Genomic DNA, 26,129 nt, shown 5'->3' on the forward strand with positions numbered 1-26,129 from the left:
ACTTTATATGGCACAAATACTGGGTAACATTTAGCAGTAATATTCAGGGGCAGCCAGAGCCCCTTTAATATTAAGCCTGGACTGGTTTTGACAGAACAATAAATTGTTATGAAGCACTCTTGTCATTTCACTTGCCATCACTTTAAGTTTGAAAGAGGCATCTATTTTAGATTTGCATGTTTGTCTAAGAACTATTCAACCCCCCCCAAAAAACACACACAAAAAATATATGAAAGCAACATGTGTGCTATATCTAACAAGACAGTAGACACAGCAAAAAAAAAAAAAAAAGGAGTTGCAGAATCATTCTTTGCAATAAAGAATTATGTTTACAAATTGACTTCAGCAATTGTCAAATCCATGGAGCTGTAATATATTTCATTAGAAATATGAGCTTATAATCTGACTGACAGGACACTCCTATCAGTTTCTGCCAGTTGTAACACATTTGCTGCTGTATAGCCGAGAACAAAAATCAGGTCAGAGACTGCTTTGCTGCTCACACAAACACACCTGGGAATTGGCACAGTGGCAGTCTTGTGCTATTTGCCGCTGTGTGAGCAGGGGGTTAAGGGGTGACATTACAACATGCCTTGCACAAGGGCACCTTGAGCACATGTTGAAGTGGAAGGAGACGTGTCTCATTCTTCTTCTCTCTGTGGTTTAGCCCACCAAGGTCACAGAGTGGGAATGATCTGCTCCCATTTGTCCTCCTATATACTGCAATGACTCAGACACAGTTTGCTATATCACTCTCACAGGCTTTGGCGTCTCTGTCAGCCGCAGGTTGGACCTTGGGCACGTGCGTCAGACCGCGCGGAGCCCCGTGGAATAAAAGTGGGCCCCCACTCACTGCTATATACTGGGTCTCGCCTGGGAGCGTGTTTGTGCAATAACGCACGAGGAAAAGGGGAGGAAAAAAGAAAAAAAGAGTCCCTTCCAGCTGTCGAGCATCCACTGACAAGCTGGTCGGTTAACGCGCAAAAACGTCCACCGCATGTCCATGTGGGCCATTGATCCGCGTCTCTAACGCAGCAGCGGCAGCAGCAGCATCAGCACCAGCATCAGCATCAGCATCAGCACCAGCAGCACCTCGGGTTCGGGGTTTGCCCCTCCTGACCAGCGCCAGATCATTTGAGATGGGTAGAAGAAGGAGGGGGGCGGGAAGGTTAGTTTGAAGAGGGCAGAGCTTTGCGAGAGGACGCCGATTTGCCTATTATTTCACCACTGGAAGAAGAAGAAGAAGAAGAAGAAGAAGAAGAAAAAAAAAAAAAAAACAGTGGACAATAACAGCTGAGGGAGAAATCAGTCGGACCAAAACGTCAGAAGAAAGCTCATTAACTCCGAGGAATCGGGAGAGAAGGAGAAGAAACACATCCTTTATTATTGCTGCTGCTGGTGAGATTATCCTTATTTCTTTCAATGTGTTTCATGTCATTTATTAGCTTTGCGCACATGTCGGTGCCAAAGATGACTAGCCGGAGATGATTGGAAACGTGCTCCGTGGCAATGTTTCATTCACATGCAACAACTGCTGTTTGTGTTTACCGCAGTATAATTGATGGTTTAACAGGTCTCCCCTCGCATCATGCTGGAGTGGTGCTGATGAGAGGGATGCGGCGCTGTGGTGTGTTTTGCGCCTTGGTGTATGATGGAGATATGGTCAGGGAGGGATTAAGTGATGTTAAAGCAACACATGTGGGGGAATGCAGTTCAGCACAATGGCGGTTTGTTAAATGGCTTTGACTTCTCAGGACAGTCACAATGCGACAGTGTTGTTACTTTGCCCGTTAATGGGCAATTAAAAACGACGGCGCGCGTTTAAATAAATCCGCACCTGCAGACTATAGGACTCCAGCCTCGTGCTTTTGACCCAGCGTGCTGGAAAACGCTGTCAGGAAAAACAACAAGCAACCGCAACCAGTGACAAGACTGTTGAGCAGAGGCTAACTTAACCTTGGAACAAACCACCCCCACACCACCCCCCCTTACAGCGAGGAAAGGTCTGGCAGCCATCTGTGTCTCCACTACCACACACACACACACACACACAACAACATTGGCAAATAAAATAAAATAAAACAAAATGAATGCCATGTATGTGTTTCCCAATGTATATGTTTAACTGATGCAAAAAAACACACATTTTCTCTATTAAATCCACGCGTTTTTCACTTATCAGATTTGTTCCTCTTAATAATTTAAACTCAATACACTTGTGTTTCGCTCTGCCATATAATATAATGAGGAGCCTGCCTCATTAAAAAACATAATCCCTTCTTGAGAAATCTGTGTGGCCGTCACTCTCTCTCTCTCTCTCTCTCTCTCTCTTCATCTCCTCACCCCTCCTCTCCCTCAGTGACCATGCATGCCATGCAGTGTGTCAACAGCCACATATGCTGAGCAATGTCCAACTTGGAATGATGTTTCCACAACATCAGACTCCGACGGCTTAAATAATTCAAATATTCCCCAAACATCTCACCCCGTTGCAGAAGAAGAAGAAGAAGAAGAAGAAGAAGCACGTGCAACTCCCTCCCCAGCTAAAAAAAATCAGGTGAAATTGGGTCAACACAGACACACGATGACTGTTGCATTGTTTTGTTGTTTGTATGCCGCCCAAGAAGAAGAGAGCGAGATGGGCAACAAATGGTTCAGTGTTGGAGAAGGTATCCCCGATTGTGCGCCCGTGCTCTTAAAAACATGATTATTCCTGATGCATCTGTGTGCAAAATGTGGAAATTGGCACTTTTCCACACGACATAACAAACAAACCTGTTGGTTGTGCATACTTAAAAGGTTTGTGAACACAGGTTTAAAAAAGCAGGCAGGCTTGGCAACGCCGACACTTATTAGAATTTATGGTACTGAATTAATTTCAGCTTCATCTTCTTCTGCTTTTCAAGCAGCCGATGTCAGAGGCCGTGCTCTTCTAAGTCTTAATTACTGGACACCGTGAAGGTTATAACAAGTCTGAGTCACTGTGAGGATCCTTTTCTCACTCTGTCCTTTTTGCCTGCCACATTTTAAGGAGTTCCTCCCCTGCACGCATCACATATTCATGTGTTTACCACACCTCTCATTTGATGTAATGCACAGTCATCTGTGGGTCCTCGCAGCCTTTCCCCCCGCCGCCTGCCATCTCTCAGTCTGCCACGCTACAGGGCTCATAATGCGACGGCTCCCTGGACTCATGAGTGTGACCACAAGTAAATGACTTTTCTCTCAGCCAGTTTCTTCATCTGTTCAGACGTACACAGCCGAGAGAGAGAGCCTTTTTTCACAGCAAATGGCTGCGTTGTGGAAGGGAAGCAAACTCAAGATTTATTGTCCAGACCAGCCGGGGAATGTGTCAGGGTGAGCAGATTTTGTTGAAGGGAGGTGTTATCTTTTTCGGAGAGTTGCAGATGGATATGTTGTGCTTCTGCGAGCTCGCTGTATGGTGAACCTGCTACATCTGAAGTGGCGTGATTAGAGGATCTGTTTGGAATTGCTATTATTTGGATTCTGCATGCAGATGCAGTCAAATAAAACAGGGCAGCAAAGATAGTGGCAGATTGTTGCGAGGATTAGCATTTCCATATTGTTCCTCGAGGCACACTAAGGCATGATGCAGTAAAATGCAAAGTATCTCCAGTGATTACAAAATAAACAAGGGTAATGTCTCCCAAAGTGTTAAGGGAAAGCACAGTCTTTTTTGTTTGCAAGAGGCAAATATTCGGCCCATGAATTAATGTTAATGTTTACAACATGCTTTGGGAATGACTTATGCTAAATAATAGGGTTACCCTCCACTACGCTTCATGTTTGCAAAAACATTGAGAGCATACACGCTGTCCTGGACAGAAGCTTGTTTTTGAGATGACAATATGTACTGAGATCACTGGTGGACTCAAGGGGGGGGCCGGGGTGGGCGACCGCCCCCCTTAGTGCCCCCATGTTCAAACAGTTCGTAGCAAAAGTGCCCTCTAAGGTGCTATTCCAGTGGAGAAAACGTGATGAGGTGCTCTCTAGAGTGCCATTCCAATGGAAAAAACGTGATGAGGTGCCCTCTAGGGTGCCATTCCAGTGGAGAAAACTTGATTAAGTGCCCTCTAAGGTGCTATTCCAGTGGAAAAAACTTGATTAAGTGCTCTCTAGAGTGCCATTCCAATGGAGAAAACGTGATGAGGTGCCCTCTAGGGTGCCATTCCTGTGGAGAAAACTTGATTAAGTGCCCTCTAGGGTGCCATTCCAGTGGAGAAAATGTGATGAGGTGCCCTTTAGGGTGCCCTTCCAATGGAAAAAACGTGATGAGGTGTCCTCTAGGGTGCCATTTCAGTTGAGAAAGCGTAATGAAGTGCCCTCTATGGTGCCCTTCCAGTGGAAAAAATGTGATGAGGTGTCCCTAGGGTGGCCTTCCAGTGGAGAAAACATGATTAGGTGCCCTCTAGGGTACCCTTCCTGTGGAGAAAATGTGATGAGGTGCCCTCTAGGGTGCCATTCCAGTAGAGAAAACGTGATGAAGTGCCCTCTAGGGTGCCCTTCCAGTGGAGAAAACGTGATGAAGTGCCCTCTAGGGTGCCATTCCAGTGGAGAAAACGTGATGAGGTGACCTTTAGGGTGCCCTTCCAATGGAGAAAATGTGATGAGGTGCCCTCCAGGGTGCCATTTCAGTTGAGAAAGCGTAATGAAGTGCCCTCTATGGTGCCCTTCCAGTGGAAAAAATGTGATGAGGTGCCCCTAGGGTGGCCTTCCAGTGGAGAAAACATGATTAGGTCCCCTTTAGGGTACCCTTCCTGTGGAGAAAAATGTGATGAGGTGCCCTCTAGGGTGCCATTCCAGTAGAGAAAACGTGATGAAGTGCCCTCTAGGGTGCCCTTCCAGTGGAGAAAATGAGATGAAGTGCCCTCTATGGTGCCCTTCCAATAGAGAAAATGTGATAAAGTGCCCTCTTTGGTGCCCTTCCAGTGGAAAAAAAAACGTGATGAGGTGCCCCCTAGGGTGGCCTTCCAGTGGAGAAAACATGATGACTTGCCCTCTAGGGTGCCTTTTCAGTGGAGAAAATGTGATGAAGTGCCCTCTAGGGTACCCTTCCTGTGGAGGAAATGTGATGAAGTCTCCCCTAGGGTACCCATCCTGTGGAGGAAATGTGATGAAGTGCCCTCTAGGGTGCCCTTACCTTAGAGAAAACGTGATGAAGTGCCCTCTAGGTTGCCCTTCCTGTGGAGGAAGTGTGATGAAGTGCCCTCTATGGTGCCCTTCCAGTGGTGAAAACATGATGAAGTTCTCTCTAGAGTGGCCTTAAAATGTAGAAAGCATGATGTAGTACCATATAAGCTGCCCTACATGCTAGAGAACTTTCTGCACGCTGGTGCCCCACCCACCGCATGCAGTTGTGGCCTTTTTAGTTTTTTCCGCTCCTGCCCCTCAGACAGCCTGATTCCGCCATTGACTGAGATCCACCACACAGCTCCAGTGGACACGGGGCTACTACGGTGTCAAGCTACTGTCTGATGATGACACTGATCACAGCTGACAGGAGGTAATCACCAGAGCCCTCTAAGTACATTGGAGCCTCGACCATGATCATGTCAGTCATGACCAAGAAGCTTTGAGGGGGGGAATTTACAGCGTGGCCCCAAAGATGGAGAGAAGTGGAACAAGGCAGGACAATGAGAAGGCCATGTTGGGTTAATACAGCCAGGGAGGAACAGAGACACACTTACGCCACTTATCCAGCACAACCAAAACATCATTTGTAAGGACGAAGTGAAGAAATTGAATATTTTAAAGGTTGTGAAGTGCTCTTGCATTACTGTGATTTGCTCAACATATTCAATCACTGCTCCCAAGAGTTTTACTTACTTCACTCATTCTCTGGCTTGGTGAGCTCCCATCATTTCCCCATTTATATGCAGTAAGATTAATCACTGAAGCTCCACTCACACAGGAATAATGTTACCTCCAGACGCCCACTGATTTATGTTCATTTCTCGTGATTGTCACTGATCTTAATCCTGTACATATTCTGTCCCACATCTGATAATCTGTTAGGTGAAAACTCCGCAAACAAATTACTCGTCTAACTGTATTTTGGCAGAGACGGAGGACTCCCGACTAGAGCGATCTCATGTGAATGCACATCCCAGTGATATAGGGACTAAAGCTGCTTGCCAAAATGACATAAAACATTTTCAACAAGTACATTATGTGCAGAGCATATCATCGACTATTGTTTGATGAAAGACTGTTGGAGCTGCCACAGTCACACCGTTGGAATTGTTCTTGTTAGATTGTCATTATTATTAGATTTATTTAAAAGTATATTTTTGTAGCTGTAGACAAGCTTGACAAAAGCAGTGTTTTTTGTGGGGGGGTAGAAAATCCATAAATATGAAGAAATTTGTGCAACATTTTGTACAACTTAGCACACATTCATGAGCATTCATCATTGAACAATACCTGCTCAGTTTCCATTGTCACCGCAGATGTTAACCTTCTGTTCCTCGCACTCCGTTTGTAGCACACAGGGAGGAAGGGAGGAGGAAATTGGCATCGCAGAATCAGGTTCTAAAAATAAAATAAACGATCACAGTTTAATTTAAGATTTTCAGATTGGAGCCACTATTAAATCTGCATGTTATAGAATTAGTTTGATTTTATAGATTTGAATCCACTGGAGGTTATAGAAAAACATAATGCCACCTTGCTCTCGCTTATTTCAACCTAATCTCCTTAAAAGGTACAGTGTGTAGGATTTGGCGGCATCTAGTTGGTGTGGTTGCAGATTGCAACCAACTTTAGTACCCCTCTGCTCACTCCCTTTCCAGAGCCACAGAGTGCAAAACCGTGGTAACGCTATTCACCTCTCTCAGAGGTCATCCTTTTGCAATCTGCGGCTCACGTTACCGCAGTTTCACAAGCGTGTCTACATGTGAAAGGCTCTCTCTAGAGCCAGTGTTTGGTTTGTCCGTTCTGGGCTACTGTAGAAACATGGCGGAGTAACATGGCGGACTCTATGAAGAGAACCCGCTCCCTATGTTCATATGAAGGGCTTATTCTAAGCTAACGAAAAACACATTGATTCTTAGTTTCAGGTGATTATAAACTAATGAAAAAATAGTTATGAATATTATATTCCATCTCTGCTAATAGACCCCCCGAAATGTTACACACTGTTCCTTTAAAGGGGAACTACGGCCATTTTCGAAATTCATACCTTTTAAGACAGTCCAAAAACTATTAGTCAACATGAACAGCTCTCTCGTAAATCCCAAAACTAGAGTGCTTGAACTCAAATTTGTGACGTCATAGGGTATAAAGTGTGGAACTGCTCCATAGACAATGAATGGGGAGAAATGTTGTAGATGATACTGAGAGCATCCAGGGGAATGTTCTGAGTATATTGGAATATTTTGTGTTTCACAACTGACAACACTACAATAGAATAAAGCTCATTTGGATATAAAAAAGAAAAACATTCTGTTGGTCCACAAAATCAGTCTCCCATTCATTATCTATGGAGCAGCTCCACACTTTATACCCTGTGACATTGCAAGTTTGAGACTTACTGCTCTGGTTTCTGGCTTTAAGGAGAGAGTAGCTCATGTTCACACATACTGATTGAACTTTCCTACGCCATGGAAATAACATATTGTAATTTTTAATTTAGGTGGCGTTCCCCTTTAATTGTATAATCTTTCAGGGTTTACTCTGACCTTTTAAGATTGACAGCCAAAGTCTCTCAAATGTCCTAATCTTCCCAGAGCCTAAAGCTTCATATCAGGACAGGCAGAGTGTCTACAGGCCCTGAGAAACTCCTAAAATGTCTGACATTGTATTATACACACTCCTGAAATGGTGCCTAACAACGCCCCTTAGCTGTTGTGAAGTCACAGTAAATCATGGCCTCTTGTGGCTTATGGCTTCATTTAAAACTGTGAAACTTCTTAGAAGGTTGTTTGTTCAGTGAATAATTGCTCCGGCCGTGCATTAATTTGATCAACTGGCACTAAAAAGCATTAAATATGGGACTTTTGATTGATGTTAGCCGAGGACTTTAGGAGGTATTTTAGGTTGTCTAAGCTGCAGACGGCAGATTTTGCTTCTGATCCAGATAAGTTGAGAAATAGTGCTTAAATGTTTATTGGCAAAGACAGTGGGTGCATATATTATGAATCAAGGTGCATAGCACAAATTGCAGTCAAGTGTGATGTGTGCAGAGGGAGGGAAAAGATTAATTAAACCCCCTCCATGGTTGCATAACCTCCTGTAAACGATCCCCTCCCAAAAAAGGGTTGTCCTGTTTTCCTTCATATCTCCATGAAATGACCAACACAGTTAGATAATAAGCCATTATTCTGCTCTAACACATCACGTTGACCATCTCAGTCACAGGTCCCTCCATTGTAATTATGAATGTGATGCCTCAGGCACTACTTTTGTCACACACATTGAAAAAAAAAAGACCGCGCACACAGCTGTTGCCTCGGTAACCCAGTGTTTTTGGCTGAAGATATGGAGAGGGGGATTATTGGGAGCCGATGGTCCCGTGGGCTTTCTGCGAAGTCAAGAGGAGAGAGGAGCTTTAATTGTCTTTTGATTTTTTTTAATGGACCCCGATTAAATTGTGTGTGTCCCAAGTGTCCCGAGGGTGACACCAACTTTAACACGGATCATTTTTATTGCTGGGTAACTGTGCGGGGATGTCGAGGTATAAACCAACCGGTGAGGCGGGAAAGAGCACACACGTTTTTGTGGTCTTTCTTTCTGCGACAGCCTGGTGCTCGCTGGCTGCACAAGATTTAATTAAGTAAAAAACAGTGAATCAGGTGTGTGTAATCCTGCTTTGGCAGTGTGCAATGCATCTTGATCAAAATTTAAGTGCATTTTTGACATATCCCTGACTGAGGGAGCATCTGCTCCCATCACAGCGCAAAATGACAAAAGCCAAAATAATCAGACATGCGAGAGCAAGGGTAAAATCTCACAATGCACTCTTTTTATCTATTCAAAATGTACCTTAAAGGGAGATTTGTCAAGTATTTAATACTCTTATCACCATGGGAGTGGGCAAATATGCTGCTTTATGCAAATGTATGTATATATTTATTATCGGAAATCAATTAACAACACAGAACAATGACAAATATTGTCCAGAAATCCTCACAAGTACTGCATTTAGCCAAAAAATATGCTTAAATCATAACATGGCAAACTGCAGCCCAACAGGCAACAACAGCTGTCAGTGTGTCAGTGTGCTGACTTGACTATGACTTACCCCAAAACTGCATACGATTATCATAAAGTGGGCATGTCTGTAAAGGGGAGACTCGTGGGTACCCATAGAACCCATTTTCATTCACATATCTTGAGGTCAGAGGTCAAGGGACCCCTTTGAAAATGGCCATGCCATTTTCAGTACCAAGGCTATGCCAAAATTCTGAAAACGATTTCAACAAATCTGCGTTGAAATCGGCAGGAGGAGCTAGTAACGTTAGCTGTTAGCAGCCGGGGGGGCAGCGCAGTCCTGCTTGGATAAATAATGGAGCTAACAGCCAATGTTAACAGAGGTTCCATTGAGTTACATTATGATACGTTCAAGCTATATTCAGTAAAACATTGTATAGTATTGGAAGAAGGTAAATTATATCATTATCAAATTTAGTTTTTGGCAATACACTTGAGGTGGATCATCAGGGATTAATACTAAATTTGCAAAAAACAGTATACAAACAGTAAAAAAGGAGTGTTTGTTAAAGTACATGGAATTTATTGTTTAACTTTCGTTTTTACTGTTTTGGGAATTGGGAATTATCGAGAATTGTGCGTTTCACTAGTATCGGTATCAACTACCAAATTTCTGGTGTTGTGACATCCCTTTTGGGCCTCACTCGAAAACCTTGTAATGTCAAATAGTATGGGAGAAAGTAGTGGTGAACAGTAGAGCTTAAACAATTACCATTAAAGACATTTTTATCTGGCAAAAATGCCTAACCTTCCCAGGTCCCTGCTTCTCACTTGTGAGGATTTACTGCTTTCGTTTGTCCTTCTTGATAATAAATTGAATATCTTTGGACTGTTGGCCAGACAAAACAATCAATTTGAAGATGTCACCTTGGGCTTTAGGAAATTATGACACTGATTTGTCTGTATTTTTTTTTTACATTTTACAGATTAAACAATCAAGAAAAGATATGTGAGTGGACAGTAAAGTGAGTTCCTTTGCAGTGGAGGTTCATAGTTTAAGCCATGTTTATAACTCTTCATTGTCATATAGCAAGTACACTATTTTATGACATAACCTATGCAGAGGACTGCAATGTTCTTATGTAACTCAGTGTAACTCAAAGCACATTTCTGCACAGAAATCAACAGCTCCCTTCTTTATAAGTAAGCTCTCAACCGAGACCATAGTATTATTCTTTTTTTTTTTTTTTTTTATCACAGGCTGCCAGATGATTGTGGGTATTTTAATGTGCATAGCGTTTGGCCACCCTCATGCTGTCTCAGCCTACTCTTTATTGCACCAGGTATAGCAAAGAGAAATTTCCTTCACAGAGATTATTTTGCATCACCATTGCATTGCTATGCTCCAATGTGGCGTAGGTGTGATGATAGCTGTTGAAATGTATCTTTTAAATGCACAAGGGGATTTTACAGTTTAAATTGTACCATAAATTGTTCCTGTCAAGAACAATAACTATCAGATTGTCTGCATTTGGCCACGGGAAATCTCTTAGTCAAGGTTATGATGACTGACGAACCTAAACGCCTCAATAAACAGAGGGAGTCGTGGGGATAACAAATGGAAAATACTGAGATCAGACAAGGCTGCGGGTATGCAAGGAGAGTAAAGATGAAAGATGATAAAAAGGCTGTAATTGCGATGCCACTATGTGCTGAAAGCTCCTTCATAAACTAAGAAGCCCAGACAGCAACAGCACGGTCACCTTTAGTCTACCTACAACCTTGACACAGAAACTGTCAAGAGGCTCCTGTCTGAGGAGTTTTGTCACAGGGGATTTTAAGTTCAGAGACAAGTTTGCCAGGTCATTCAAAGACTAAAAAATCAATGAGAAACAGGCATCCAGTGACAAGATGCTAAAAACAGGGGAGATGTGGCCATGTCTCTTCGCTTTAGCTAAAAGCCTGTCTGCAGCAATCTTTGAACACATTATAGCAGCGTCATGGCGACATTGCAGTATTGGAGTCCTCATTGTGAGCGCTAAGAATGATATTAAGATATAATTTAAAGGGGACATATTATGCTCATTTTCGGGTTCATACTTGTATTTTGGGTTTTTACGAGAACATGTTTACATGCTTTAATGTTAAAAAAAACACATTATTTTTCTCATACTGTCGGTCTGAATATACCTGTATTCACCCTCTGTCTGAAACGCTCCGTTTTAGTGCCTGTCTCTTTAAGAAAGACCAGTCTGCTCTGATTGGCTTGCAAGAAAAATATGTTGCACATTTGCAAAAGTAGTTATCCAGCCGTGGGCGGTACTTTCTAATGAGCCTACATGTGACATAGGAAGGGGAGCCAAATGTGATTGGCTTGTTGAGTCACATGTTTTCTGATCTAGCCAGGTTTGTGGGTTGGTAGGTACTCCAGATACCCAAAAGTATGTGCACAAGCACTGAAAAAAGAAGTGAGTTTTTCATGATAATTTATGTCCCCCTCTAAAGATCTTTTTTTCAATCTCAGGCTGTCGCGGTGAAGGAATTTCACCCGCGGTGATAACGTTTTGCTCAACAGCGTGATATGCGATATTATTGCCTTTTTTTTTGCAAATTACTACATTTATCATGATTTTAGTACTATAAAATATGCTTTATTTTTAAGCTACTATTAGGTATAGTGTTGCTTTTTAAATGACAAAGATGACAGTTTTAATTAAATACTAATTAAATACTTGTTTATTGTTAAATGCAGAACATAGAAGGGCAATGAGGCGCAGCGTTTTTCCAGCTGAGATGCTTTGGTTGCATCTGGTTGCTATGATACGGAATATCCACAGAAGTAAATGTCGGCGCAAGGTAGAGTACTTGCTCTGGATGAAGGGAAGGCTGAAGCATGTAGGGAGAGAGGACGGACCCGCTGGTCTATGTATATTAGCCTACATGTATTGCAATATTGAGATTATTGCGACAGCCTTACTCTCAACCACGAAATGTTTCCAAGTAAGGGAGAGCTAATAATAAAATCTCAAATGTCCTGACCCTGCAAGCACTTTCATCAAGAGACAGTGCTACTTTATTACATTTGATAGACCATGAAAGTGAATTGTGGACACAATATACCTCAACAAAGTATTATTCATATGTCTAAGGTTTACCTAGTTGCTAAGAGCTTGGTAGAGGAGCTTTTATTAATGCTATATCCTGCCTGCAATGTACACTACAGACAAGAACTGCAACTTCTAATGCACTAACAGCACCTGCATAAGACCTTTACAACAGCCATGGGGCATACCTATGAATACTGATTCAATCCTTGAGTAATCCGAAAACTGGGGCCGTGCAAAGACTCTCTCATCTCCTCAAATAAAAATAAATGTATAAATGTCACTGCAGTCTGCTCAAAAGTGCAAGTTAAAGAGGAGGATGGAAGGCTGATCTTTATATTAAGCAGAATGTGTAATTATATCTTTAGTAATTTAATGTAAGAAGCTAACTACACCACAGCCAGACAGCCAGACACAGGCTGGCACTTTTCTGCAATCAGAATGAATGGCACCCTAATGTCACTGAGAGTCAGATCTTGGCTTTGCCTCGACACATATCCATGAACATCACGAACAGGCGAAGGGACAACTTTGTCGGACTCTGACATCCACCTTGAATGAGTTTGACTTCACGCCAAGAATGTGAACACAGTTCTCGGTGAGGACAGGATGACTTTCAGCAGTGACTCCGTCCTCCTGTAAAACCCTGTCACCGGTTACTGGAGAACACAGCCTTTTTTACCGGTCCTGCTACACATGCATATTATTGGAGGGCCGGAGAGTAATGCAGTAATATAATGACTATTGTTTCAGTGGAATGGTATCGAGATGATATGATGATGTTGTGAGACACGATTCATGATTGCAAATTTTTGTTTCGTTTAGAGCTGCAACTGTTTATATCCGTTATCGATTAATCTGCTGATCATTTTCTCGATTGAATTTGGTCCACAAAACATCAAAAAAGAGTGAAAATTCTAATCTCAATATCCTAGAAATGATGACATCATTAATTTCTTGATTGTCTGACCAGCATTCAATAACCCAAAAGGCCAAGACATTTTCACATTTGAGAACCTGGAACCATCAAATCTGTTTTTTTTTTGTGTTTTTTTAAATGACATACAATTTATCGATTACCAAAACCTGATTAATTTACTTTTGATCGACTATTCGTTGCGGCTCCAGTTTTGTTTTGATAGCATGCAGCATCACCATGTAATTCAATTTGATTACAGTGTTAATGGATTAATTATTGTAACTAAGCCAATATATCGTGATACTGTATGTACTGATGGTGCATAAAAGTAAAGTATTATGAGGATGATTTTATGATCATTTGGTCATGTCTCTCTTTTCATTATTGACTTTCTGTGGTTGTTTCAGATTGTCCGAGTTGTCCGTGTTCTGGTCCAACCCGATCTCATTGGAAGGCATATAAATAGCACGACATTACAAGGGCATTCCGCGCGTCATGAGAACGCATTTTAGCGTGTAATTTGCACGCCTCTTTTGTGTGTCATTTTTACGCCACGCAACAAAACTGTAGGTTTAGACAACAAAACCACTTAGTTAGGTTTAGGAACAATGTCATGATTGGACTTAAAATGAGTACGTAAACAAAGTAAAATATGTACGGAAACAACGTTACATAAGTACGGAAAACGCATCACAAACATCATTAAAAAACACGTCTCCAAATAGCTCAACAACACTTTAGGTCTAGAACACCGGTCTAGAACACCGGTCTAGAACACCGGTCTCCTGGTTGAAAGGCCTGTGTTTGTTGGACCTATCCACCTCCCCTATACCGCCAACCATAATCAGTCTTTCTCACATTTTATTCTACGTCACTAGCTCTGAGCGTAGCATATTTACGTGGATGCGTTTACATTGCAGTCAGTGCAGACGACATTGTGTACAAATCAAACGCCAAAGATAAGAACAGTGTTCTTGTTGGACGCAAAATGACTTACAATTACCGTGTCATTCATACATCATTTAGTGCAACTGGGCCGTCTGGTCACTGGTTGGTTGGTCACTTACCAGTTGGTGGCCACGTCATTACTGACCTTATCAAGTCATCTAGTGAATCATTAATGACCTTTGATCAATGCCTGGGTGCTTCTGGTCAGTTGATGTCCCTCTCTACCCATTGCTAACTGTATATTAAAGCTTTTAATATGTATGTTTATATATTCTGAATTCCTAAACTCAGATTGCTCAATATGCCTTTAAAATTTAAAATGAACTATTAATGTAGTTTTGTTGGTCACATTCCCTTATTTCAAGGTGCTATAAGTATTGAATTTCATGGGTTGTTTGTTTACTCAGATCCAGTAACCTTGTAATAGCCTTATAAAAATTCACCACCAAGTGGGATATAAAGCTTAATTACCATATAAAAGTGAATTCAAACGTGTTGTGTTAATATTGCCTGCTCCTGTTGGCTGTCTTCATGCGATTGCTCCTATTTTCAACGTAGCAGACTTGAAAATTACCTACCAGGTACACACACAATGAACTTGAACGACCCAGTGCTTTGTGTTTAGTGCTGTGCGTCGAGTAACGGGAAGGGTTTTCCAGAAGTATGTTTGCAAGTTTTCAATTATGGATGAGGAAGGAAAGAAAAAAGCAGGACAGCCTTAGTGAATGCAAACTCCAAGGAGTCTATTGTTGGAGTCTTGCTGGCCTTGAAGCCTCATCAAAGAATGGGCATGAAAATAAATTGTTTGCACCCAAGCGACACATGAATTCACAACCGGTGTCCATACTGATAATGGCCATTAATTAAGAAAATGACAAAAACAATGAATCAATTATTAAAATTGCATTCAATTATTTTCAGTTGATTGAATAATCAAATAGTTTCTGCAGTAGTCTCATCCGATTCTAAGTTTTCTATTGATTGGTGATGAGTATTTTGTGTGCGAGTGTGTTTAAAGTGGCAGTAGGCAGAATATTTTTGGCATTATTGGGCCAAAATTCCACAATAACCTTTCAGCATATTGTAATTCAAGTGTTCTGAAAGAAAACTAGTCTTTTGCACCTCCTCATGGCTCTGTTTTCAGGCTTTAGAAAATCGAGCCCGTGACTTTGGCCAATCACAGGTCATTTCAGAGAGGGAGCGTTCCTATTGGCTGTTCATTGAACAGAGGCAGTTGTCAATCGCTCGCAAACTTTGATCAAATGAACAAACTAGGCAGTTACTGTAATGCCTGTTTCTCGCGTAACATGTTTTCAGAAACATCTTGTAGTGTACTGTTTAGCTGTAAAATGAGAAAGCTTGCCAGTTTGTCAGGGAATGTTAGGGAGTGTTGACAGTAAGATTTACGTATTTCTATGTGGATCCCAGCAGCACTCCATGTTGTTCTTTTCTTCTAAACCACAGAACTCTGAAACAGTCACATCTTTGAACTCGTAGGAGAGAATGATGAGAACATTAAATTCACGGTGAGAAGTGCCTCGGGAATTGGAAGTACTCGCCACTTTGTTGGGCACATCGGCTGCCATTTATTTTGAGACCAGACTGTGATCTTAGTAGTTTACTGTACATAAGTGGTACCAAAAATACATGAAAGCTACCTTGCATTGCAGAGGCGGATGAAAGAAAAACAAACACCAGGCGCGCTCTGTGATGATTTCTGTACAAGCAAAGACTTCACCATGAGATAGATTTGAAAGATTTTATGTGGGTTCTTCTAAGGTAAGCAGTTATAGTTATTAATCAATATAGCAGAAAGATGCGTATGAATGTCGTTTCTTTCACCTATGTGAAAGGAGCAGGGTGCTTTGTTTTAAGTTATCAACAAGCTCTAGCCTCTAGAACCCGACAGCCCCCGGTACCGGGGGCAACCTTTGACGTAGTTATGAAATATTGCTATTTCATAATCCTCTATTTATAGAAGATATGGACTATGTCTTGTTACAAGTATTTAACAATAAAGTCGTACAGAAATAAATTTCGTAAATATAAGAACTAGTTGTGTATCTCATCAGTCTACAATATCATGCTTGGTATCACTGGAAAGTAGAAATTTTAAACTTAATTATAATTTAGATTCATTATATTTGTAACATGGTTATATGGAAATAAAGGTTTTTTTAAGTAAAACTCCAGTAAACGGTCAATATGTAAACAATAAACATGGCCAAAACCTTGAGACCACCTGAGTATATCTTTATAAATTGTATCATAGATGTTGTATTTTCATCACAATTATACTTACAGTTATAGTCATTGAGTAGGAGAAGACATTCAGTTGCATCATTGTCTATGTGATATTGGTTTTAATGGTGATATTGATTTAGATTTTATACAAGGCAAGGATGTAAATCTTGTTTTTCCCTTTATTGCTTCTTCATTCCTTTATTGCATCTCCATTGTAATCTCATGGTAATATAGTTTAGTTTACTTACAATATAGTGATATAGTTTAGTTTACTTACAATAAACTCATATTCCTTAGTTTCTTACCTTTCAAAGGAGACCACATATATGCATATAAGTCCTACAGTTGAGGAGCTATTCCTGATTCATTTTAGGCATTTTTTTTCCAAAGGACAGGGCTTCCAGGGCTTAACAGGCTAATAGGTTTTTGTATATGTTTAGAGCCAAAGAGTCGCAGATTATGTGATTAAACTCACAGATAATAAAGGTACTATATAAATTGAATCACAACGTGATGTTTATAATAATCAATTGTAAAACAATATACAAAACAGCTGAAATTTATAACCACAAAATCTCGTGTGTCGCTCGCTGGCCACACTCGTAACTGGAAACACAGTCACCGGTGTGTGTCCAGATTGCAGGAGTACTGGAGCTTACTGTATCAGCTTCACACTCCATTGCTGCTCGAAACAAGAGTAGCATGAACAATGCTTAACTGAGTCTTGCTCACTCTGCTGCAGTCAGTCACACTTGTTGTAGCTGTGTTCATCACAACCTCTGCCCAACCAGCAAACTCCACCAGAGTGATAACTTGCTGCACCAGCAGTCAAAGCTGCTTTGATCACCAGAATCACTCTCACTACAGTCTGTCAGCCCAAGCAGCGGCAGCGGCAGCGGCAGCGGCCCACACAGAGCATCCACAATCATGCCCGTCACAGATACTCAGTCACACTTGCCACAGTTGGGCTAATGTAGCCACAGTCTAAGCATCCAGCTGCAGCGAGCCGATGTTTGCCGTGATCTGCCACAGTTGTAGCCGGAGTTACACTCGCCCTTGCTGCGTTCAGCATCGTCCTCGCCAGAGACGTGCTTACCTCAGCCACAATCAGTCATGCTCACTGGAGTGCTACACAGCCTGAGCAGCTGGCGCCTTACGCTACATGAGACCAAGCAGCCATAGTTGGAGTCACACTTGCCAGAGGCACCCTCGCAGCTGCCATCATTCACACTAAGTGGGATCCTACTGGCCACACAAAAGCCCCCGTAAACATCTCATCCACAGAGACACCCAGCAGGACCCAAAGCTGATCACAGCCCCGTTCAGAGTCACGCTCACCTCATTCACACGAGAGGGAGAGCTGATTATTATCTAGACCGCGGGAAAAGGTAATTCACCATGGTGGAGGATACCGGAAAAGCTATGAATTTATTTATGTACCAACATTCATGGATCAAATTTAAATATGTCTTCTATCCGTCTGCGTGGTGTAATAAGAAGGTAATAAAAATTGATGTGTGTGCCCGCCTTGATTTGTGGGATTCACATTTGCAGCGTAAGGTCTTTTTTTGAGGCACGGTATCTACTCTTGAGATAAGATGAAATATTTCATGCGAGTTTAATGTATTTCAGGGAAGAACACCATCAGTAATATCTCTCTGTGTCATACAAGGGGAAAATGGGTGGCCAGCTCTTGCCTGTGGCGTACACGCCTACATATCTGGCTGAAGACGAGAAGTTGGAATATGAATTGCGTATTTAAAATTCAGAGAAAGGACTGTATTTGTTCAATATATGGACATTTCTAATAACACATGACACTGAATAACCCATTCAAAGTGTGAAACCGTATCAGATTATGCCTGTATATCAGGGCAGAGCTTTCATTCCAAGTTTAAAACAGATTGCATATTTCTGCAATATGAAATACTGCAGACTTATGAAATATTGATGGGCAATTTAAGCAGGAGGGTGAAAAACTTGCTTTTCACTGGTTTATTTCATATTTATTTATACATTGTTTCAGTCAAGAGTTGTGCTTCCCTGCGTCACACCTGTCACACATTCCGAAGGGCCGATTTTTCATAAAACCAATAAAGTATAGAGCTGAGAAGTCCCAGACATAGAAATAGAATAGTAGAACGGACATTCCCATTCAAATCAATGTAGCAGGATGGTCAGAGCGGCGGACATTTATATGTGTACCGTTGCCATTGCGACCATTGTAGCTTCCGTATAAACTAAAGCGACTTAGTACAAGTCGCGGCATCTGCAAGATTTCACAAACCAGAGGAAACAACCAATCAGATCCGAGCTGGAGCCTTGCCGTCTCTGAGCAGCTGTCAATCACTCGCTAACTCCGATCAAACGGTCAAACTAGGCAGCGCTGATCGAATATGAATCAATATTCTGATACTGTAATGCCTAGTTTCTTGCCTCAGATGTTTTCAGAAACATCTCATAGTGTACTGTTCAGCTGTAAAATGAGAAAGTTTGCTACGGCTAGTGGGCGGTGCTTGGTATTTCCTCAACTGATCTCAACATGTCGGCAGGGTCGCATTTTAGAAGATTAATATTTATTCATATTTGATCCGCGCTGCCTAGTTTGACCGTTTGATCAGAGTTTGCGAGTGATTGACAGCTGCCTCCGTTGAATAAACAGCCAATAGGAACGCCCTTTCTCTGAAATGACCTGTGATTGGTCAAAGTCTCCCGTCACGGGCTAGATTTTTTAAAGCCTGAAAACAGAGCCAAGAGGAGGTGCAGAAGTCTAGTTTTCTCTCAGAACACTTGAATTACAATATGCTAGAAGGATATTATGGAATTGTTGCCCAATGATGCCAAAAATATTCTGCATAATGCCACTTTAAACACTCACACACAAAATAGTCATCAATAATCAATAGAAAACTCAGAATCTAACCACATTTTGACCACACTTTACAGTCCCACTGACGGGTGTTCTGTTGTCACCATAAAAAATGACAACAATCGCCATTTTCTTAGTCAAAAGACAACGGAAAGCAGTCCAACATTTGTTCTACTCCTATTCTATTTCTAAGGTCCCACAGTCATTTTCCTTTCAATGTTAGCAACATACATTTGGGCTTTACTATAGCAGCAGATCAGATTAAATGTATTTCCAGAAATAAAATAAGCTTGTTGCTTTTGAAAACTGCCTCATTCATCATGAAGTAGCACCTTATAGCTCGTGTTGTTGCAGTGTACATCACCAAATCCTTACAGTATACCCTTGTTTGGATAGGATAAGAAAACAAGAACACTTATTCAACACAATTTCCGTCTAAGTGGCAAAGATGAGCCCGCAGAGCTTCAAGGTGAACCGCCGCATGGATGTTTGATTTATGGCTTAAATTATTCTGTTGGGCCGGTCTAGTGCATGCGCTGAACTCTCCCTCTCTTTGTATGGCTATTAGCAGAGAGTGAAACATTGCATTCCAATTACATTTAGGCTATATAGCTGTCATTCATGTTAGTGATGGCTATAGCTTCTACTTACACTCGCCAGCCTGCCCGTGAATACTTACCTGTTAGTGTTATTGATAGCTACTGATCAAGCTACTTCATAGGACGCGCCCTTAAGTTGGACGGATTCAGTGACGTTAAAGATCCACTTGACTCTCGCAAAACATGAGCAGGATGTGATATGTTGCTTCACTTGAAGTTTAGCGTTAACAGAATCAGAGTAGCAGATTCTAAAATGTTTCAAGGGCTCGTTTGTGACGATGTCATGGCTAGATTGATGGCTCCAGTTGTTTAATTTCAAGGCACTATATTAACATGTTTGGACAAGCCTTTAAAATATCAATAACCTTTTACGTTAAGTAGCTTCTCACGGGCTGCAATGGATGGCAGTCTCCTCCAAAACACTTGTATACCAACACTAAGTGTCTACAGCCATGCTGAAGATGCAGATGCTGAAGATGTTGAACGGAGGATGGCTCTAGAGCAGTGATTCTCAAAGTGGGGTCCAGGGACCCCCAGTGGTCCACGAAATAATTAGCTATAAATTATAAAATTGTGCCTTATCATTAAAAAAAAGTGCATGTCTACAGATGGGGACCATTTGCGCCAATAAAACAAGAATATTGCGTCAGGAAATGTTAGGGGATCACTAGAGTCATTAAGTTTCTTTGCCTCGGGACCATGAATGTCGGTACAAAACGTGCTGCCAGTCCATCAAAGAGACGTTGAGATATTTAACCAGATACGTGGAAACTTTGACCTGCTGAGACTCTAGCGGAAAAGTCAGAGGAATAAAGGTCTGGACATCACCTGTCATGTTCATGCACAGACCATTTTGTTACAGTAGTAATACGAAGTGACATATGGAGCATTTGATTGACGGCAATGACATGGGAGTCACATCGGAGAACAACCCATCTCATGTTCTTGCACCGTCTTAAATCATAGTGAAACCACGAGACTGAAAGGGCAAGATGAAGTTAGACAGGTTTGCCCTGTGTCCTCATCATTTCTTAGCCCTTTTCTTTGATGACTTTGGAGGACTATCTGCCAGTGAATAGATTGTATTGAAATACCAATGCTGTTACATTTTTCAGGCTAGCTTTATGATCCAGAAAGCTGTGATTTAAATCAGGGTGGACTAGGTTAATGGACCAACAATTACATAAAGCTGGTGATGTATTTAATGTTTCCTGTATGGCACAATCTATCTCAAGTTGGTTTCAAGGGTTGTGACCTTGTGAATGCCATTGGTATAGTGCTTTTTACCTTTTTGGACCTTTTTGGGTGTCATTTAGTCCTTCACCAATTAGTGAGACCCAACCTGTTGGCTATATAAAAGGAAACGATCTGAGACCTCTGATGCTCGAACCCATACAGTACATTAAATTAATGGTTCATTAGTATAAGAAGCTGATTTCTGAGTGGTTTGGAGGAGCAGTTGGAAAAAGTATTTTGCATAGCGCCTGAAAACCCCGATGTGACACGGAGGGTTCAGCTCATTAACAAAACTAGACAGTGTGAAAGTTTAAATAGCAGAGCCGCTGTTGCTTCTGGGCTCGTTTTGAAATGTCTTGTTAGCAATATACTTTATTGGATACGAAACATAAAAAATTAACAAGAACGTAACCTGTGCAATAATTATTCATAATTTATTGCTACCTGGCTCGATGCCAGTGTTCCTTTGGGAGAGAAATTTGATGGAATGGTGACTCAGCGTCTCGCATTGCGGACAACGGTTTGTTCGCAGTCTAGTGATGGATATGTTTTCTCTCGATAGTTGACTTAACGCTTAATTAGTTTGAGCACATAATGTCATACGTTTTAAATGATTAATTATTATCATTAAGATTATACTTGTTAGCATATATTCCTTTTTTCATTTCGAGTTCTAAAGAAGGATTTTAACTTAAAATGCAATTTCGATAGTAAACTTCCTTTTTAGTGAATGTTTTTCCACATCAAGACTTTCCATTTTAGAGCGCTGATCGCTCCAGGTGTTGAGAATAATTAGACTTCAGGGTAATGAGAGTTCTCAGTGCCTATTTGGAGAAAAGTGTGTTTGGATATTACTCATTTTAAATTGATTTTCTCCTGAATTTAATGTGTCGCACTGGGGCTAACTTCTACAGTAAAACTCCAACTCAACAAAGAGGAGCTTTATGGAGCCAGCAGACCCTCCTGGCCTAAAGCATCCCACCAAGCACCTCAAAAACGGCATTGTTCCAAGAATCAGACACCAGCGAGATGGCTTCAAATGGTTTAAAACAAGATCCAAGTGAGCGTTCAGCAGGTTTCTCATAAAACAATTACTGCCATGCAAACAAGTGGAACGTGCTGTTAGCTGTGAATAATACAGGCACCCTCAGGGCCAATTAGTGGAGGTGCATCATCATTTCAAATGTGATTTCTTCAGGTGATAAATTAGACACCACCATGCAGGCTGATACTAACAAAACCTGATGGGATAATGCAGTTTTGCACAAGATCCAGTGTGGCCTGGCTCGATGAGGCTTTCAAGCTTAATTTCATCTGCTGGTTCAAGTTCCTAAGAGTACTGTATGATCTCATATACCTGGTCTAACCTTTATCAGTGTAATCTAGACAACCCGATCTCACGAGAGTGCGTATAAATAGCACAACATTACAAGGATGAATTTTAGGCTTTTTGCCGTGCCATTTATACGATGCTTTTCGCATGTCTTTGGAAGCCACACAACAAAACTACAGTAACATCCGCAGTTAGGTTTAGGCATCTAGTGGTGTGGTTGCAGATTGCAACCAACTGAGTACCCCTTCGCTGACTTCCCAGACTGTGGTAACATGAGCCGCTGACTTTCAAGCTGTGGTGTGGCCGTTCTTCTCACTCAGAGGCCATCCTTACCATAATAACACTACTTTAGGAGCAACGGAAGTCAGACGGTGGTTGGCGGTACCATGGTTTCATAAGCGTGTCAGAGAATTATGGTGGCCTTCAGGTAACGTAAAAGTGCAAAAAGGTTCCTACTGGATCCAGTGTTTGGTTTGTCCGTTCTGGGCTACTGTAGAAACATGGCGGAGCAACATGGCGGTCTCTGTGACGAGGACCCGCTCCCTATGTAGATATGAAGGGCTCACTCTAAGCTAACAAAAACACAACGATTCTTAGTTTCAGGTGATTATAATGAAAACATAGTTATGAATATTACATTCCATTTCTGATAATATTTAGATCCCCCGAAATGTTACACACTGTTACTTTAAAATAAGTACGTAAACTAAGTCTTTAGTCTCGGTCTCCTGGTTGAAAGTCCTATGTTTGTTGCACCCATCCACTTCCCCTCCCGCCCGCCATAAGCGGTCTTTCCTCGCTGTTTATTCTACGTCACTAGCTCTGAGCATAGCATATTTACGCCAAACAGGCTGAGCTAGAGCACCATATCATTCACAGAAAATGCCTATGTTCTCTCTGCACTGACACAGTATTGCATGCTGTATACATTGCATGCTTTGCCATCCCACACTCATTTGTATTCCCATAGCATCCTCACAGCGGTAGTTTACTGTGCTGACCCGCAATATCATTCCCTGCACACGACTGAGCTGTGTCAATGCCACTGTGAGCTGACTGGCTAAGCATGTGTGTCCATGCAGGCAACAAGGGAGAAGCCTCGCCATGTTCAGCCTTAGCGTTACTGCTGTTTGTCGAGTCACTGTCATATTAAGTGTAATCTAACTCCAGCATCCCTGTTCTTACAGTCATCTAAAAGATAGGCATCTCACTTTTTTTTTTTTCCTTTTTCACTCTCCTTTGCTGCACTGAGTGATAATTAACTGTCAATGCAGACTCAATACTTTCTACTGCAAGTATGTTTTTTTATGGAAGCAGCTGCAGAAATATTAACAGTCATGGCATAACAAAATGTGTTTCTTCATTTTTGTGAGTGGATCAGTTAAAAATGTTGCAAGGAATGAGGAAGATGCACCATATGTGAAATGGTTACTCATAGAGAGGTTAAATAACGCTCCAAACTTCCGCTAAATTTTGGCGAGAAGAAATTGGCATGGCCATTTTCAAAGAGATCCCTTGACCTCTGACCTTAAGATATGTGAATAAAAATGGGTTCTATGGGTGCCCACGAGTCTCCCCTTTACAGATATGCCCACTTTATGATGATCACATGCAGTTTGGGGCAAGTCATAGTCAAGTCAGCACACTGACAGCTGTTGTTGCTTGTTGGGCTGCAGTTTGCCATGTTTCTTTATTGTTTTTTATGCTAAATGCAGTACCTGTGAGAGTTTCTGGACAATATTTGTCATTGTTTTGTGTTGTTAATTGATTTCCAATAATAAATAAATACATTAATTTGCATAAAGCAAGCATATTTGCTCACTCCCATGTTGATATGAGTATTAAATACATGACAAATATCCCCTTATTTGAACGGATATTATATGTGATATGAAACAGTTATTCAACAAAAATAATACTTCTATTTCACTCCACCGTCCGCTGGGCCAATTTTCAAGATCAGACTGCGTATGGCGGTACTGTAAATTGTGCTGTACATCTCAGTTCTCAATCCCTTCCTTCTGGTGCCCACTTCTTCCCATGCTTAAGCTAGCTTGGTTACCCTTCCTAATGGGCAAAGACTTTGTTCCAGCTGTAATCATAATCCATTGAGAAGATGCAGGACTTGTCACAGTCTGAACTGAGATATTAATTTCCACTCCATGTGGGGCCCCGCTCTGCTGGCCATGTAATGCTATCAGCTTTGAAGGAAACTTGTCTGGTTAAGCCTTTCACAAACGTTTTGTTCGACATCCATTTTCTTACTTAGAATTTAATATCGCCGATGTGGCGAGAACATTCCTTTTCAGAATAAAAGCATTGCAGTTGATAGCTTGTATCCGCTTAGTTTAGACGCTCACGCTATAGTGTCGTCATGTGAAACTTGTGGGTTACTTTTGATGTAATTATTGGTACATTTGACATTATTTATTATCCTAACTGTACTTTGTATAAAATAACAATGCAATAAGAAAATAGGTGTCATGATGCCCAGACAAATTGTTGTAATGTTTATAAATTAACATGCAGGTTAATATTAGTCAATGAGTCACAGATTTTAACAGTTAATATGTTTTTTTCTGAAGGATACTAAATGAAAACAGCAGTATTTTTGTGTAATACAGTTGAAGTTTAAACCCAGACGAAATGCTTTTCCAGTACGATCAACAACATTAATTGTATTGTTTTATTTCTTATTATTTCGTCTTCTTATTCTCTTGTCTTGAGCAAACAGGGACGTCTTTTTCTTGCTCTAAAGCCCTAAAGCTTACAATGTATCTTAGCTGAAGAACCAGTGCTAATGATGTTACTGCTCCTTTTTTTCTGTTGATTTAATGGTGATGTTGAAACGGCATTAGCAGAGAGTTACATCAGCCAGACACCATTTTTCCTCTAATCATGATGTTTTTCTCTCATTCCCACATGTGGTATTTGTGACCTCAACTACAGCATAAAGAGGACTTATACTTATGGCCTATTAACTTTGCTCCCATTACATGAAAGGCTACTTTCTGAAATGTAAATATAAAACCAGTATGAACTTGGTCATTAAAAGGATTAACAGACTGTAAAGTATCAACGGTGAAGGTCTGTGATCTGAATTGTGCGGGCATTGAGTTGCAACCCGTGTAACAAGGCTTGAGGTAATACATGTGCACAGGTGGTGAGTGCTAGAGAAGGTATTGCTCTTCACTAAGAATCCTTGATGAACTGTGACAGATTTCACCTACAAGGCAGCTGCCCTGTCCCTGGTTTAACAGCTGCTTTCCAGGTTTTGTTTTGTTTTTTTTAACTTCATGGCTGTAGTGACTGGAATGCAGATCACCATTCGTTTGGTGTTCTGTGTCTCTAATTGTAAAAGTCACACTGATTTACATGATTATTGCGTTTGTCTGATCAGATCTATTTCTTCCATCAGTATAATGAATAGGCCTGTGTATTGGCAAGAATCTGGCGATGTGATACGCATCACGATAAAGGGGTGACGATTCAATATATTGCAATATATTGAGATAATATGAGATTCATATGATGCCAGTACTTTCACCCTAGCTTTGCACTACAACCTCTGAAATATCCAATAGTTGCAGCGCCTGACGGCAGGCCGTTGAATTTTTAAGAGGTTAAAAATCGATAGTGTTATGGAGCATCAATACAGTATCACAACACATAATATCGCAATACTCATTTATGGATATCTTCTTAC

At 41.3% G+C, this 26,129-nt stretch overlaps 1 protein-coding gene across 2 annotated transcripts in view; it reads left to right on the forward strand.

Moving 5' to 3' along the window:
* Positions 1-516: 516 nt before the first annotated feature.
* gabra3 (gamma-aminobutyric acid type A receptor subunit alpha3) overlaps positions 517-26,129 on the forward strand; it is a 113,101-nt gene continuing 87,488 nt past the window's right edge. For both annotated transcript variants that reach the window (XM_037749044.1, XM_037749045.1), the window contains exon 1: positions 517-1,398. The gene's annotated coding sequence lies outside the window, so the exon portion shown is untranslated. The remainder of the gene's footprint in view (positions 1,399-26,129) is intronic.

The sequence above is a fragment of the Sebastes umbrosus genome, chromosome 17 (genome assembly GCF_015220745.1).
Source record: "Sebastes umbrosus isolate fSebUmb1 chromosome 17, fSebUmb1.pri, whole genome shotgun sequence".
Classification (NCBI taxonomy): Eukaryota; Metazoa; Chordata; class Actinopteri; order Perciformes; family Sebastidae; genus Sebastes; species Sebastes umbrosus.